Here is a 16,995-nt window from a genome sequence, read left to right on the forward strand (position 1 = left end):
CAACCCGAGTTGGAAAGGGGTGCCCACAGAAAAGAAGTAATGCCAGCCCATGACTACCCATGAACATACTTCCCACAAGGGGATCTCATAATGATTTTTAGAAAATTAATTAAATTAATGTTTTGGTGTTAAAAGTCGATTTATAATTGATTGATCATGTAGGGTGGAAATGAAAAATCATAATATTTAGTTGTCATTGATGAGCTAATGATTTTTGTTCATTAATTTTCACAAGAGGATGAATGTTCATGCCCTGGGCGCACATGCATGAAGGAGGGGTGTCAGGGTGCCCATGGGGGCATCATGTGTTGGGCACACTAGGGCGCCCATGCGACGAGTTGGTGGGTCGACCTGACTTAGCAAGGGGTGCCCACACAAAATAAGTAATGTTGGCCCATGACTTCCCATGAACAAAGTTTCCACAAGGGGGTCTCATAATGATTCTTAGAAAATTAACTAAATTAACATTTCTGTGTTAAAATTCAATTTATAATTGATTGATCATGAAACATGGAAAGAAAAAATGATAATATTTTGTTGTCATTTATGAGCTAATGATTTTTGTTCACTGATTTGCACAACAGGGAAAACATTCACATGAAGGCAGGGCGCCTTGGTGCCCATGGGGTCATCACATGCTGGGCATGCAAAGGCGTCTAACACCCATGGAGGCATCATGTGCTAGGCACGCCAAGCCTCTCACCTGACAGGGGCGCCCATGCGACGAGTTGGTGGGTCGGCCCAACTTGTCAAGGGGGGCCCATGACTACCCATGAACAAAGTTGCCACAAGAGGTTCTCATCATGGTTTTTAGAAAATTGACTATATTGATGTTTGGGTGTTAAAAGTTGGTTTATAATTGATTGAGGGGCCCATGACTGCCCATGGCTTCCCATGACTTGAGAATGGGTCCACGTTGAAATTTTTTCAGTTTGTTCTTGTATGAAATGAAATTTGACATGTTTATGGTAGATGCATGCAATGCAAATATGGGAGGGTTTTGAGACTCAAATACAACTCATAGAAAGAACTCGACAATCAAAATACAAAAGTATAACATATATAAATGTCAATTAGATGAAATTATTTATTATTATTTACCAGTTGCGGGATTATAATGTACTTCTTACCCTTCATCATAATCTTTGTCATCATCATCATCATTAACTACATTTTTATCATCACCATCATCTTTGTCATCTTCATCAACATCATCATGATCATCGTCATCTTTTTCATCCACATCATCTTTAACATCATCGTCGTCGTCGTCGTCATCATCATCATCATTATCAACATCATCGTCGTCGTCATCATCATTGTCGTCATCATCATTGTTGTCATCATCATCATCATCATCAACAACATCATAAGAATCATCATCGTCGTAATGATAATAATAATCATCATCATCATCATCATTAACATCATTGTCATTATCGTCATCATCCTCATCAACATCATTTATATGAAAAATAATGATGCCTTAATGAATCAAACATAATTTATTATATGTATTATGCTCTTGGTGTTAAGATTATTATTACCTTTTTTAGGCCTACCCCTAAGTACCAATCCACCACTAATTAACATTTACCAATTAGTTGAAATTATGCTTTAATTAATTGACCCTACACAGAGTGACTAGTGAAAGGGGCCAACGATGAAATTTTTTCAATTTGTGCTTGTATGCATTTGAATTTGACACGGTTATAGTAGATACATGCATTGACGTTATGGGAGGGTTTAAAGACTCATATACATATATGGGAGGGTTTGGAAAAGTGCATAAGTTAGTAATATGTTTTGAATTACTATTATTTTCTAAAACAAGTTTTCACTAAGTGGATAAAATGAACAATATATTTTGAGGTTTATTATTTTCTTGTTATATTTTAAACAGTTAGTCCAAACATGTTTCATTCCATTCATCATGGTGTTAAGTATTTTTGAAGCTTCTCTTCCACCCCTAAAAATACATACTCTCTGATCTACATCCCTCCCTTGTCACTCCCTCTCTCTCTTTCTCCACTTTTCTCTCTCTATGTCTTTCTTCTTCCCTCGCTCTCTCCCCCTCCAACTCCATATCTCTGTCCTAGCTCCCACTCTCCTCTCTATCCCTCCTTATCTCCTCCTCTCTCTCAAATCTTATCTCTCATCCTAGGTCATGCTCAACCTAGAGATCCAAATTATCCAAAAATTTACATGATTTCAATAAATATTTGTCTCTAGAAATTTGAATGGTCTCATGAGGGTTTAGGGGAGCTGAGAAGCGAGGGAGAAAAAACGCGCGAAGCTAGGGTTTGCAGAAGAAGACCAGTGTTTGGCACCATGGAGGGGTGAGAGGGGGGGAGTTCCACTCCCTCCTACAGGTAGGCAGTCTCCAGTCGCTTCAAGAAGCCACTGGAAGCTGAAACTGGGAGTTCAGGAAAAGGGAAACAGGAAAATAGAATCTCACAGGAGCAGGAAGATAAGTAGGAAGAAGTCAGAAAAGAGAAGAGAATAGAGGGAGAGAGTCAAAAAGCTGCTCAAAGAAATCGGACAGGGCCATGTAAACCTAAGGCGACAATCACACCTAGAGTGGTGTTAAGTGATCTAGCGCTACAGGCGCACAGGGAGCACATGGCTAATCATGTTGTGATATGTAAATTCATGGGGTTATGGCCTACGGAGAAAGCTTTAAATGCATGGATAAAGAATCATTGGAAGCCAGAGGAGAGATAGATTTGCACTTTGGATCCAAGGGTTTCTTCACAGTCGTTTTTACAAACTTAGAGGATAAAGATAGGGTGTTTGAAGGAGGGCCATACTTCTATGCTGCCGTAGGCCTCTATATGCGACCATGGGTGATGAATTTCGTTCTGGAAGAAGAAGCAAATGGCTAAAAGAAGAAATGTTGGGAGCAGTACCTTATCCAAAAATGAATTTGCAGATCAGATGGAAGATTTCAAGAGCGAGGTAAGACAGTTTCTTGCCATGCAACTGGATACCTTGCGGATCCAAAAGAAGCAAGAAGAAGCCAAGAGGGCTTTGGTCATCTTTTGTCCTAGCTGCAGTAGAAAGCATCCTAGGAATGAATGTTCAATGCACTCCCTAGAAGTGTGTTTTGTTTGTGAAGGATACCATCCTACGAATCAGTGCCCTTCCTTGCCTGAACTTAAAGTTGCATATCAGAGAGCCAAAGGAGCCACTGAATCACTCTATTATTTGAACCAAAGGAGTCCACATGGACCCATACCTTACCAGCAGGAACTGCAAGGGACATCCGAGACCTATTATGACCCCTATCAAGCCACTTTCATGCCTTCTTGGGGTCCCCCTGATCATCCTTCCTGGTTCACACCTCCTCCTTGTTCCTTCACAGATCCATATTATGCCGAACCAGCTGCTCATTCATTTCACTCTTATGCTCAGCCATAGCCTCAGTGGAATGCACCTCATCGGGGGTGGAGGCCCCAATACAACTCTCCTCTCGCTCATTTGCCTCCACCACCTGCCCAACCACAAACCCATCCACATCCATATCAAATATACACCCCCACTCAGCTACCTGTACCACCATTTCCAAAACCATACAATGGAGTAGCTCAACCCAATTGCAAAGCTGAGGCACAACATGTCCAAATGACTCCTCTTGAGCTCAACGATCTTCACCATAGCTCAGGAAGATTGTTGCAAAGCAGAGATTATATTGACAACATTGAAGAACCAAAGGAAAAAGAAGAATCAAAAGAGGAGATCAAAGAACCATGAGCTTCACTTGATGAAGAGAAGAGATCAGAATCAGAGATCGAGAAAGCTCCCTCATGGTTACCATCAAACCCTCCATGTAGTCAAGAGAAAAGTCAGCAAAAAGAGGAAGATGTGAAGGTCATGATAGAAGAAGATATGGAGAATGATCCAGATCAGCAAAAGGACCAAAGATATTAGAGCTATATTGAGATATGGTTCCAGACAGTCACTAAGTTGCAACAGTACTCTCTTCCTCAGCTATGTTTGATCCCTTCAAAGTCAGATCATTTGGTCTCTGAAATCCGGATAGATGTCAAAGCATGCATTTCAAGCCGCCACATCATTTTATCTCTAATCTCGATTTGCACATGGCTCCATTGGAAGTATTCTTATACTTGAAAAGAATTTTGTTTTTCAAGTAGGGTAGGGTAGAAAAAGAAAAAAGGAAAAAAGAAAAAATGAAAAAATGAAAAAAAGATGAAAATAAAAATCTAAGGTGAAAACCTCCTCGGAGGCGCCTTAGATTGGCTCATTGATTGAAAACCTCCATGAGGTGGTCAATGGGTTGGAAAGAAGAGAAAATAAAAAGGGAATAAGATCCCTGGGTGAAAACCTCCTTTGGAGGCGCCCAGGGTAGGCAATTAGGGTGAAAACCTCCATGAGGCGCCCTAGTTATTTTTCAAAAAAAAAAAGAGAAAAAGAAAAGAAAAATAAAGCTAATTTCCATTGAATAATTGCAGGTTTCAAGAAGGACATTGTAGGTCAGGAGGATCGCTCAAAACAAAGACAAAGGAAGTTCTGTGCCTTCTATAGGAAGTTATGTGTTTTCTACAGGAAGTTCTGTGTCTTCTACGGGAAACCTACACACGAACCAAAATTGATCTCTGAAGAGGACTTGAAGGCCGATAATCTATCCATGAGGCCTGCAAGCATCCATGTTTCCATCCCTCACCCTTCTCCACCATTTTTTCCATTTCATTGTGCTTCTTTCCTAAAAACTGTGTGTTCTACAGGAAGTTCCTGTAGAAATTACAGGATTTCTACAGGAAGCTAGAAATGGATTTGAAAAAGGTATTTTGGCAAACATAAGAGATTCCTCAAGGGGTTAGAAGTCCTCCTACAATATTCAAACTCTTCCTTCATCATCTCCATGCCTGCATCACAACCCAAGCTCAGTTTTTCTTTCCATGGAAAAACTTGCAGAATGCTTTGAAGAAAAAATACATAGAACAGAATTTATTTTTTCCCTAGCTTGAAAACCATGCATCCATTTCAAAACCTGTTTCATGGGGAGATGCATATGGGTGATAGTAGCCTACCCAAGCAATTTCAGCCGATTCCGATGCAAGGTTTCCGAGAAATTGATCTCTGTACCCTTCATCCATTTTCCATTTCTCTCGAAATCTGTGCATCCATTGATCGCAATTTTTGTATGGGAGGTGCATCATGATGATAGGAACATGCTCAGCAAGTTTCAGATCGATCTGATCTATCGTTCAGGAGCAATGGCGAAAACAAGTTTTGGTGCTGTGAAAATTCAGCAGCAACAGCTTGAGGGTGCAGATCTGAACATGGAAACAAACTCCTGTAGCCTAGATCCGGCCAGAGGATACCTGCACAAGAAAAATAACCACACATCAGACAGAAAAAAGCTTATAACATAAAGGATCCAGGCATGCAACCACAGAAACCAGTGCATGCAGCAAATGAAAGGCCACAGCACCTCACAACAACCATTCGACTTGCAGGTATGTGTCTAAACTAGCTCCTCTATTTGCATCAATATGATTCGAAAGTGCATAAAAAATGAAGTGGTGGGATTAAGCCGATAGTTCCTTGTCTAATTCTCTATCAATCAGCCAGGAATCATGCAGCGTACGTGTTAGACAACTCACGTGAAAATTAAAAATAAAAAAAATAAAAATAAAAATAAAACAGACAGTGGTAGAGGCTTTAACTCCAGTGCAACTGATTAACGAGAAGAGGACATGCAGCTCATCACAGCACTGTCGTCTGTATGTGGCCACGTACACCTGGCCACCTCACTCCTTCACCACAAATCACGTAGCAATTAAAGAAGGCTCGGTTAAAACTCACAAACTACTGTTCATCTGCACTTTCCACATCCTCAACTGAAGTGTGCACAATCGGTTAACCTATCGTCCTCCACTAAGTTTTTCTACCTGTTTTCGAAATTCTCCCGCATATCGGGCTCGCTCAAAGGCAGAATAACATTCTACAGGAACGGGGGGGTCTTCTACAGGAAGTATGGCACAGCATTCTAGAGCAGAGAAGCCCAGACTTTTCTTCATCGGGTTTGGAGTTCTGAGAGAGGTGGGCTTGGAAAAAAAACTCTTCCATGCAATCAACGAATTGAAAGACTTGGTGGAACACAAAAATTCAAGGATGCTCCGAGTACCCTTTAGAACAGAAAAAGGAGTTCTGCAGAAATGGGTTTCTCGATTTGATGTGTGGCCTTACTTGGAGAGATTTTCAGAGGATGTATTAAATGAAGTAATGGCAGACCTAAAAGGTCAACCTGACCTGATCATTGGCAATTACAGTGATGGAAATTTAGTTGCATCTCTGATTTCACATAGACAAGGAATCACTCAGTGCAACATAGCCCATGCTTTGAAGACCAAATACCCAGATTCAAACATATACTGGAAAAAGTATAAAGGAAAATACCATTTCTCTTGCCAGTTTACTACATATATAATTGCAATGAATCATGCAGATTTTATTATCACTAACACATATCAAGAGATTGCTGGAAGCAAGGATACTGTTGGACAGTATGAGAGCCACACTGCTTTCACCCTTCCTGGTCTTTATCGTGTGGTTCATGGAATTGATGTTTTTGATCCCAAATTCGACATTGTTTCTCCTGGAGCATACATGTAGATTTATTTCCCTTATACAAAGAAGCAACATTGTCTTACTGCTTTACATGGTTCAATTGAGGAACTCTTGTTCAATCCTGAACAGACAGCTGAACACGTGTATTTTGAATGACCATAAAAAGCCCATTATCTTTTCTATGGCAAGACTCGATAGAGTGAAAAACATATCAGGACTGGTTGAATGGTTTGCAAAGAACCAACACTTGAGGGATACTGTCCTCCACGTTCTGGGGAGGAAACCATATACAGAATTCCCATTCTGATAAGCGCACAAGCCAAAACAGAGCATGAGGAAGAAAGATATTGAGGCAGAGAAGAAAACTAAGGGTAAGGAAGCTAAGGGAAAGAAAACCTAGGGCAAACCATCACAGGAAAAGCAAGAAAGAAAAAGAAGGAAGAAACAGAGAAAAAAAAAAAACAAGTTTAATCCCTGGAAGTTGTTGCAGGTTGCAGGAACACAATGTGGAAAGGGGGCCTCCCAACACAAGCAGAAGGGTCCCTACCAAGTTCCCAGGCATCCTCACATCCATCCCCTCCATGAACACTCATTTTTTCAGGGTTCGGACACAATCTAGTCATGGTTCAACCTTCTACAGGAAGCTACAGGACTTTCTACAGGAAGTTCTATATTTCTACCAGAAACATCCTGTAGAGCCTTTGGGCAGGCCAGAATCGATTATGGAGAGGGATTTGAAGCTTGAATTCTGTTGAGGAGGCATGCAACCACTCTTTTCTTCCATCCTCCACTGGTTTCATCTCCTTTCACCACCATTGCCACCATCTGATTGAATATACTTGCACAATCATACCAAAGCTGAGAATTCTCTAGGAAAAGGAGCAGGCAGTGGGAAGAAGCAGAGAGAAAAACATGGTTTCATGACCGAGAAGAGGACATCACTTCAGAAGCTTGGCATGACAGGGAGGCCACCAAGGCCATCAAAGATGAGGAGATAGATTGGTTGCTCAGAGGATGAGCAACACTTTCAGTAGGGGGGTGATGATGAGCCCCAAAAATGGATAATTATATGGGCTCATTCAACCTCCTAATTTGACTTAATCCACCATTCTCATTAGTTTATTGCATGTTTTTGATTATATTTATGCTAATATAGTGAATTGGGTTATTCATTATGCCAACAAGTCTAATGTGTACTTTGTGTAGTCTTTTTGGTCAATTTGGAGACAAAATCAAAGGTCTTAATGAGAACTTGGCAGCCAAATTCGTGGGAGAACAAGGGAGAGGATTTGTAGGAAGGTGTCCCCTTCATTTATGGGCCCTTACCTCAAATTCTCCGCCATCAGCTCGGAGTTCAAGGGCCACCAAATCAATTATCACAAGGGCAGCCAAGCAACTCAAGTAGGACTGCTGTTAACTACAAGTTTTGGGCAGCCGAGCCCCTAAAGTTTAAGAGGACTGTTGGGGTTCTCAATTTGTATAAATAAGAAGGCTTAGGGCCTCATTTTGGTTAGCCAGTAGTTAGTAACTTTGTAGGCAGAAGTTAGCTAGTTTGTAGTTCGATTTCAGTCAGTAGATTAGCTTTGCATTTCAGCACATTTTCAAGCTCTCCCTTGTGGGCAGTTTTTGATGTAACTCTTCTTTTCTTGCTCAATAAATATGAATCCAGCTTTGCACCAGATCTAAATCTCTCTTAGGAGGCTGTATCTCTTGGGGTTGGGCCTATCTCAAGTGCCCAGTACCTCCTTTGTTTATCTTTATGTGTTTTTGCTGCATTCTTAGAATAAAATCTGCTATTTTAGATTTAAATCTTGCTTTGTTATTTAGATTGCTTTTGATGGTTAAAGTAGCTTTTCATGTTCAGATTTAGTTGGTAGGATAATAATAGGAAAAAGGCTCCAAAAAAGGTTCAACAAACACTTTTGGTTTCACCTCTTCCTTATTGGATCAGGGGTTGGAGTTGAAGTAACCGTGTTGTCCCAAACAAAAACACTAGTTTGCTTTACCATGCAATCCTTAGTATACTGTTTTCATTTGCAGAAGTTAGTTATGGGTTCAGATCTCTGAAGTGTTTCTTTGCATGATTGATGTACATGGTTTTCTTTCCAAATAAAGCTGTTGTTCATTCATTTATTGACAGTTAGATTAGATTAGCTAGGACTTTGATTATTTGGAAGACGTTGTTGATTCGGTTAAATGTACACTGTGCAGGGCATCTCTACCACTCTTTCATCCACCTAAGCTTCATCAGAGCCATCTGCTCCATCTCCTAGCTAGGTTCCTTGTCTCACATCTGTCCTCTTGCCCACGTAACCCTACCTTTTTGTGCAATCATTGTTTCAGCCTTCTTGGAGCCAATTTAGCCATCTACACCTTCTCACCACTCCATCCACCGGTCCCTGGGCCACTTCAGACCCCTATCCTACCTCCATATCCATTCACGCATCTTCCCTCACTCACCCATCCTCCAAAATCCAATTTTTAAACATCCTGTAGAAATTTCTGAACATCCTGTAGAAATTCCTGAATATCCTGTAGAACCCCTGCAGACTTCCTGTAGAAGCTCACAAATGAGGTTTTTTGATAGCCAAACTTTGTGAAACTCTTTGGAAGGGTGTTAGGGACTCCTTAGGCCCTCTCTGAACCTTCCTGACCTCTTCCAAGCATTTCTCCTCCTTGATCCACCCCTGCACAGTCAAAGAACAGTGAAAGCATATGCATGATGGAACTGACGACTTAATCAAAAATAAAAATAAAAAAGATGTTTTCTTCAGATAGAGGTAGTCTAGACACATGTATTTTACCTTCATAGAAGTAATGGCATCTCTTTCAGTAGTTTTCATTCTCTCCTTTGCATCAGTAGGACTAGCTAGTAGAATTAGGGTTTGCTAGGGTTTACGTTTTCCTTCAATTTTTCAATCTCTTTTCGCAAATAGATTAGCTTCCTTCGAGTTAGCTTTCATCCATCAATTAAAAAGCTTCTTCTAAGAGCTCATAGAAGGTTGCTTAAGCTCCTAGCGGACTTGTGCCAGCTGACCAAGTGACAGCTGCGGCAAGAGTTAGTACTTGTGCATACAGCACCGTCGCTTCCAAGTTTGTTACGAACTACCGGGTTGATAAAATTAAAGAAGGGAGTCTCAGGAGTTGCAGCATTATTGTTGCAATACTGGGGCTCACCAAGCACCTGCTCAACCTATTCCCATTCACCTCCACCCTATGGAATTGGGTGGCTTCAATATTCAGTCAAACAAATAGGGACATGGGCAGCATCACCAATACTTTAAGGAATTGGAGGAAAAATTTCTCTGAGAATGAAATAATCAACAAAGCTTGGGCTTTGATTCCAGGCTTTCTAATCTGGGATGTTTGGAAAGAACGCAAGAATAGACTCTTCAAGAATAGATTTGGTTCATCCCAGACCATCATGGGTCGATTAGAAGGCAGATCAGAGAGATTGTAGGAATCCTCATTAAAAACCCTTCTAAGAACCCTCCTCAAGATCAGGAGGTGTAGATACTTCTTCAGCTGGGGCTAAAGGGGCTTATCCCCCAGGGTATAAACAAGTTTGTAAATCATATATCAGTTAACAAGGATTTCTGGCAACCTCCCCCTAATGGTTTTATGAAATGCAATATAGATGGAGCCTCAAAAGGAAACCCTAGTATGGCTGGTTATGAAGGAGTCATAAGGGATGAAAAGGGCTTCATAAAATCCATCTTTTACTATCATTTGGGAAAGGCCACTAATAACATGGCAAAGCTCATGGCCCTTGAGCAATGCCTAGAAATCTTGAGGGACTCTAATTTAAAGAATACCATTATTGAAGCTGATTCCGAGTTGATAATTAATTCGGTAAAGAAAATTTGCAATGGCTTAGCACCAGACAAAGTGTCGAGACATTGGCGGTTACTACTAGTTTATCAACGTATACACTCCCACCTGCAAACCATGAGAACCTTGAGTTTCTTTCATGTGCGCCGAACAACCAACAGATTAGCGGACATATTGGCAAATGAAGGAGTACTCTGCTCCAAGAGCTACATGAAATATGAATGGACAAGGACTCCCCATGGACGGTTGAGGGAAGAGTGTGACAGACAAGCGCACTTAGACAGGGAGTTATATCAAAGCAGAGGAAATCAACTGGATGGAGAATGACAAACAGAGGAATTTTGGTCTACAGGAGGAAGAAGCTCATGGTTAATTATGAGCGGGATATACCCAGAACTCCTAGGGTCTACATTACTAATGAAGGCCTTGGTTTTTTTTGGGTGGGAAAATGCACTCGGAACCACATAAACCAAGGGTTCTCAGGCTAGAAAACTTATGCTGGACAAGTCTTCACACTGGCCCATATCACATACAGGACAAGTCTTTGCTAGTTAACGTGTGGGCAGGTTGGCGAATTCAAAGCAATCTTGTGCATTTTGCGGAGCAAACAGCGGGCTGATTAACAACCCACACGGACCCGAAAATTGTTTAAACTATGTCTCGATAAGACTTCGGGTCCACAACTAGTGTTAATTTCCGTGCTAGTTGCTCGATCCTTTCGGAACTGCTCACATCTCGTGGATTTCGGGCAGTTAAAATGCCCGAGAGTTATCCCCCCAGGTGGACCCAAAATGGCTTTAGAGTCAGTTCTGGAATCTTTTCGGGTCCGATTAGTTTGTTAAAGGGTGAGCTAGAAGAGTTCCTGAAATAGCCCATCGACCGTTAGATCTTCGGAGCCAGATCGCATGGTTGACAGTGGTTTATAAAGTTTTGTGGGCCCTTGGCCCGGTCTGCGAGCTTATGGCTCAGTAATTAAAGTATGGTGGGACCCGACTATTTTATGGGCCACAGTGCCTTGGGTTGTAAAATATTTTTATAATTTTATCTCTATATAATGGAATGGAAGGACCTACTCTTGCTTAAGCAAAATATATATATATTTGTCTCCAAACTTGACATTACTAGTAAAATATGCTTCTTGGCTTACTTTCGACCAAATTGGAAGCCATCCAAATTTCAATGAGTGTTCCCTTAATGATTCCACACCTTTGTATCAACCCTACACATTGCATACCAAAGGAGACTTTAAGGCATACCACGATACAACCCTCATGCAAGGGTAGCTCATAATTCTAGAATCCTTGATGATCTAGCCTAATCCCATGTAGCTATGTCAACACTAGAGGCTTTACGGACCCATCCTTCATAAATGAATTATTAATATTAGAGTTTGGGGAAGTCAACCCTCAAATTTCCCAATTCATTACATTTAATTTAGATAATATAGAGCCTTGACTCCCATCATTGGTAGCTTTGAAAATACCTCACTTGCATGTCCAAATATGTGTGGAAGAAGTTGGCCTCCCTTGAACTTACCCCATCCACCATTAACCCTTTGAGATTATGATGTCCACCCATCTCAAACCAAGTATTTATCAAAACATCCCCATAGAGCTAGCAAGAAAAATGGTCTTTGAGGTCATAGATGCATGCTTAGACTACAATATACTCATTGGATTTATCTATATGTATGTTATGGTAGTCAAATCTTCATATATATTTCATATGATGATGATTCCTCACAATAGGAAGGTCATTACCATCAATGGTACTGCACTACAGATCCTAACCAATGTCTAACCTAGACAACATACCTCGCCTTAGAGGGATAAGTCAATATTTTTGTCATACATTCAAATTGGGTCTAAGACCTTCAAAGATTCTATGTTACTTGGCACATATCAAGGTGAACCACCTTTGGTTTAAAAGATAGGTTCAACTCAAGTGTGTATGCTAATGTCATTTGAGGTGACACTATCTGCCACCTTATCTATGTCAAGATCATCATCTGTGTGTAACAAACAACCTTCTACTAAGGAGAGGGACCCACCTCCTACCTTGGTTGATTCGATGCATTCTTGGCAAGATATTCCATGTCCTACCTGGGCCAACTCTCTAGATAATTTTCAATAATAAATTCCTAGGATCTTCTTGGAGCCCATGATACACATGATTGTGCACACATTTGTTACATTTCTACATCTACTAGGCTTATTTCCCATAGTAGCCACTCCTTCCCCTCAGGTATCAACACCTACCCTCCATCGACCTTGGGTAAGGCTCCAAGTGCCTCTTAGCTAAAGTATCATTTGTTTGCATTCCCTAAAAATCTATAGGAACCTTAGTATCTAGTAGTGTTCCACACATATGTGATATTTATGGGACCTAAAATCCAATCAAACCAACTCATGCCTTTGAGAAGTCCATCACCGGTTCTTCCCAATCCTTCACTTAGGTCATGAGGACTTTCTATATAGAGGTAACAATGACACATGATACCCATGGGATTTAATGCATCATCAATCCTTCTTCCTCCCCTAGGATGCGTTTCAACTTTCCCCATCCTACGAAATTTGTGTAATTGAAACAAACGACTTCATTCTCCACGGACATGTTGATTGTCTTAAAAAATTGATCCCTACCCAACATACTTTTGAAGAGGGAAATATGGCTATTATTTCTCCCACTATTAAAGTGGGAATTAAACCTAGACATTAAGAAAAGCATTCTCCTTGAAGCAACATTTTCCATAGAGGAAGTGCTTTCATTTTAAATCCCTATTTTAAGAGTTTATAGTTGTACACTAAAATTCCTAGATTCGTTCCACCCATTGTCGAAAAACACATCAACCCATGGATAGGTACATCCATTGTCTGGAAAAAAAAAAGAGGCTTCTTCAACCCTCCAAAACAATGGCCATTAAGGTTGAGTTCGACAAGTTTCATAAATATAGTTTTATTTATCCCATCACATGAACACCACCAATCTCCAACGTAATTCTTATGAAAAAAAATCAAGGCACTATCTACATTTGTATTGATTTTTATAATTTGAACCAAGCTTGTCGCAAAGACAATTCCATGACACCATTCATTGATTAATTTATTGACAAATGCACTAAGCATGATGTATTTTCTTTTATGTATGGATATACTCTAGGTATAACCAAATCTAGATTCACCATATGAAATCAATATAAAATTACTTCCATTAAAGCATGGTGCATTTTCACCTAATATTGTGTTATGCTCTTTTGTCTCAAAAAATTTTGATACACCTTCCAACACACCATGACATTTATCTTTCATGACCTTGTTCATCTAATCTTGGCCTATCTTAATTACCTCATTGCTTATTCTCAGAATTAGTCCCAACATCTAGAAGACCTTTCCATAATCTTTCAATGATGTCAAAAATACAAATTTTCTTAGAACCTCTCAATTAAAAACACTATAAAAAGAAATTAAAAAAAAGTGAAACAAAAAAATATATATATAACATTGAAATTAAACAAACCATTAAAGTTTCCATGTTAACCTGCCACACCACGAGCCCTTTCCTTAGCTTGAGCCCGCCTCCGCTCACCTGATCTAAGCTACAAGAGGAAAGCCTCTGCCATGACCCTAACCCGAGCCTGCCTCCGCCCACCTCTGAGCTGCAAGAGGAAATCCTTCACCATCGCCTTAGTCCAAGCCTGCCTCCACCAAAATACGAGCTGCAAGAGGAATCTGAGCCTCCGCCATCGCCCCTCGCCCGCCTCAGCCCACCTTAGAGACGCAAGAGGAAGAGCCTCTTCCCACCTTTGAGCTGCAAGAGGAAGATTCTCCACCATCACAATAGGACATGAGGGAAAGTCAACTCGAGGGCCTGAGGAAGAGCAGAGAATGAGGACAGAGATCCTGCATTAATAAAATCAAGAATGAATGAATAGGGCCGAGCTCAACCACAAGATCATGACGCCTAACCCATGCAATCCATTATGAGAAATGACAGAGGAAGGGGATGCCACCCAGGCAGGGGAAGAGGATGTGGTCGTCCCCCCACCACTTTGGACAACACCTCCATTGCAACACAGTTTGATAGCAACATCCCTGAGAACATCAGAAGAATTGTGGTTGAGGTGGAAGATGAGGAGGCCCATAGGGGGCGCATGTCCCTTTGGGCTCTCCGTAATCTCCTGGCCCATCAGCTGAAATATAAGGAGTTGGAAAAGTGTAAAGCCAATAACTAGATAACAGATCTTTATGCACAACTCATCCATTCCACCTCCTCGCTAAAACGACTTTCCAGAGACCTAAAAATTGACTACCCCCAAACCTTTTGTCCCCTACTATGTCTCCCTTGAGTTCCCGTCCCACCAGTTCATCCCTCCGCCTCCTCATAGAGATCCTCCTCCCTCCCCCCCTCATCCCAACCCCTATGGGTGCTACATCGTGTAAGAGGCCCCTAAGGAATCCAACACTGTGGATGCTCAAGGCAACACTCAAGTACAAGGAGGAACCAACATGGCTACAATGAAGCTCTAGTGTGGCATGCGCTAGCCACCTGTGACTTTGCGAGCATAAGGTTGGTAATTGAATTTTCATTTTGATTGATGAATATCAAAGAGACCCTATTTTGGCTTAATGGACATCATAATGACTTCACCTCTTTTTTTAGGTTTAAGTGCACATGTTCTGGGCCTGAGAAGCTCCCAACATAATTACAATTTGTAAATATACTTGTCTTACAATCGTCAGTCATGGCGCTGCGAGGCTCAACCCTCCACTATGAGTTAAATGACAATATATTTCACATGTTAAAATCTCTGGAAAACTTAAACTCTAGTTTCCCCTCCCAGGGGTAGAGAATTTTTTATCACACACTCTGGTAAATTTTGTACATGTCTATACATTGTGTAAATTTTTCTCTGTTAATATAATGTAGAAATTCTTGCTTACAAAAGAAAATAAATTTCTTGTCTTCAACCTTCAATAAAGAAGCTAAGCTTCTCATTCATGGTCCTATTTCCACATGTCTGTGTTAGTGAATTCTCTTGAATGAAAATATAATGTATCAAATAACTCATGTCCTTAGTCCCTTATTCAAATAACTAAGTGTGCTTGCCAAACTATCATTGTTAACCATAACTTTAGAATTCCAGTATTCTTAGTCCGTAAGCAATACCCCAAATGGAGGTGTGTTGAATAGACAGACTCGTAATGAGAAAGAGAAAGGTTGGAGTGAGAGAAATTATGTGAACCACATTCTACTTGAGCTTACATGCATATATGCATTGTTGGGGAATGCTTGGGTGTCCAACCCACTATGTTTCAGATACAATAAAGTAACATAATTGATAAGGAAGACTAAACCACTTATTGCTAGCTATTTCCCAGAAGAAGGATAAGATGAAGACAATCTTATTCCACCTAATTTCTCATGTTGTTAGATTTAAGAACCATATATGAATATGTGAGATATTCGTATTAATACCAATCCACTATGTAAACATCATGCTTACTATAAACTTCTTGTTTGTTGTTTTCCCATATGTAACATCACATATTTATCTTAATTAATCACATTGAATTAACTAGTACAAGAGAATCAATAATATAACATGATTAGATATGATGAATACTAGAAAAAACATGTTTAAGCTAAAGAATACAGAACAATTATGTTTGAACAATATTGATTACTCATCTCCTTTGTTTACAGAATGGTCTTGTATTTATAGTAATTACAATGATAAGGTATAAGCTCTATCACACTATTCATAACACACATAATTGTAGAATCTATCTTAAGGCTCATCTTCATAAGGTAGCACAAGTCATTCCATTGTGGCCAAGCCACACAATCCAAATCTCATTGTCTCCTTACATGTATGTCCTTGTATTCCTTAGCTTATTCCATACAAGTTTCATATATATGCATCTACTTTCTTTGTGTCAATGTCACTCTTGTTGGAATGAACTAGGTTGAGTGGCCCATTGCACCATTTGGTCTAGATGAGTTGCAAAAAGTCCACTTGTTTTCTCATTTGTGTGCTCTAAGTCACTCCATCACAAGTCATCCTTTTCTTCTATTCCCAAGTTTTTTATCCATTGCAATTCCTTCATCCACACATATGCCCAAGGAATGTGTGCCTAATATGTATGCACAATGAGTGTTCCTAATGGTTTGGATTTGCAGTAATGTGTGCCTTAAGGCACCTTATATACCCATCAAAATCCACCAAGCGTATAACACTCTGCTAATTTTGCTTGTACATGATCTTGGCATGGCTCCTCAAGCCATATAGACAAGATTTTGCTCTCATAGTACATAAAATTTGGTTGTTCCATTGCATCACATCTACAACTGCAAGCATGCTATATGTATATGTTAACTCAACAATCCCAAAATTGTTCATATATGTCAATTTAGAAAAGGTGCATGGAACACCCTGATATTTAATTCCCAAGGGGTATGTGCTACCTACCCATTTCTGAGACACTTGACTAAATACATATTACAAGGAGGGACCTAAATAAATTCTCATGTTGGGAGCATATGTGGGGGTGGTGAAACCTAGAGAAAAGA

At 40.2% G+C, this 16,995-nt stretch overlaps 1 pseudogene; it reads left to right on the forward strand.

The window, feature by feature from the left end:
- The first annotated feature begins 6,000 nt into the window (after positions 1-6,000).
- LOC149177549 (sucrose synthase pseudogene) lies at positions 6,001-6,639 on the forward strand (annotated as a pseudogene).
- The last annotated feature ends 10,356 nt before the right edge of the window (positions 6,640-16,995 follow it).

The sequence above is a fragment of the Pinus tabuliformis genome, chromosome 4_1 (genome assembly GCF_031772625.1).
Source record: "Pinus tabuliformis cultivar Carrire ecotype Pingquan chromosome 4_1, CPIR1, whole genome shotgun sequence".
Classification (NCBI taxonomy): Eukaryota; Viridiplantae; Streptophyta; class Pinopsida; order Pinales; family Pinaceae; genus Pinus; species Pinus tabuliformis.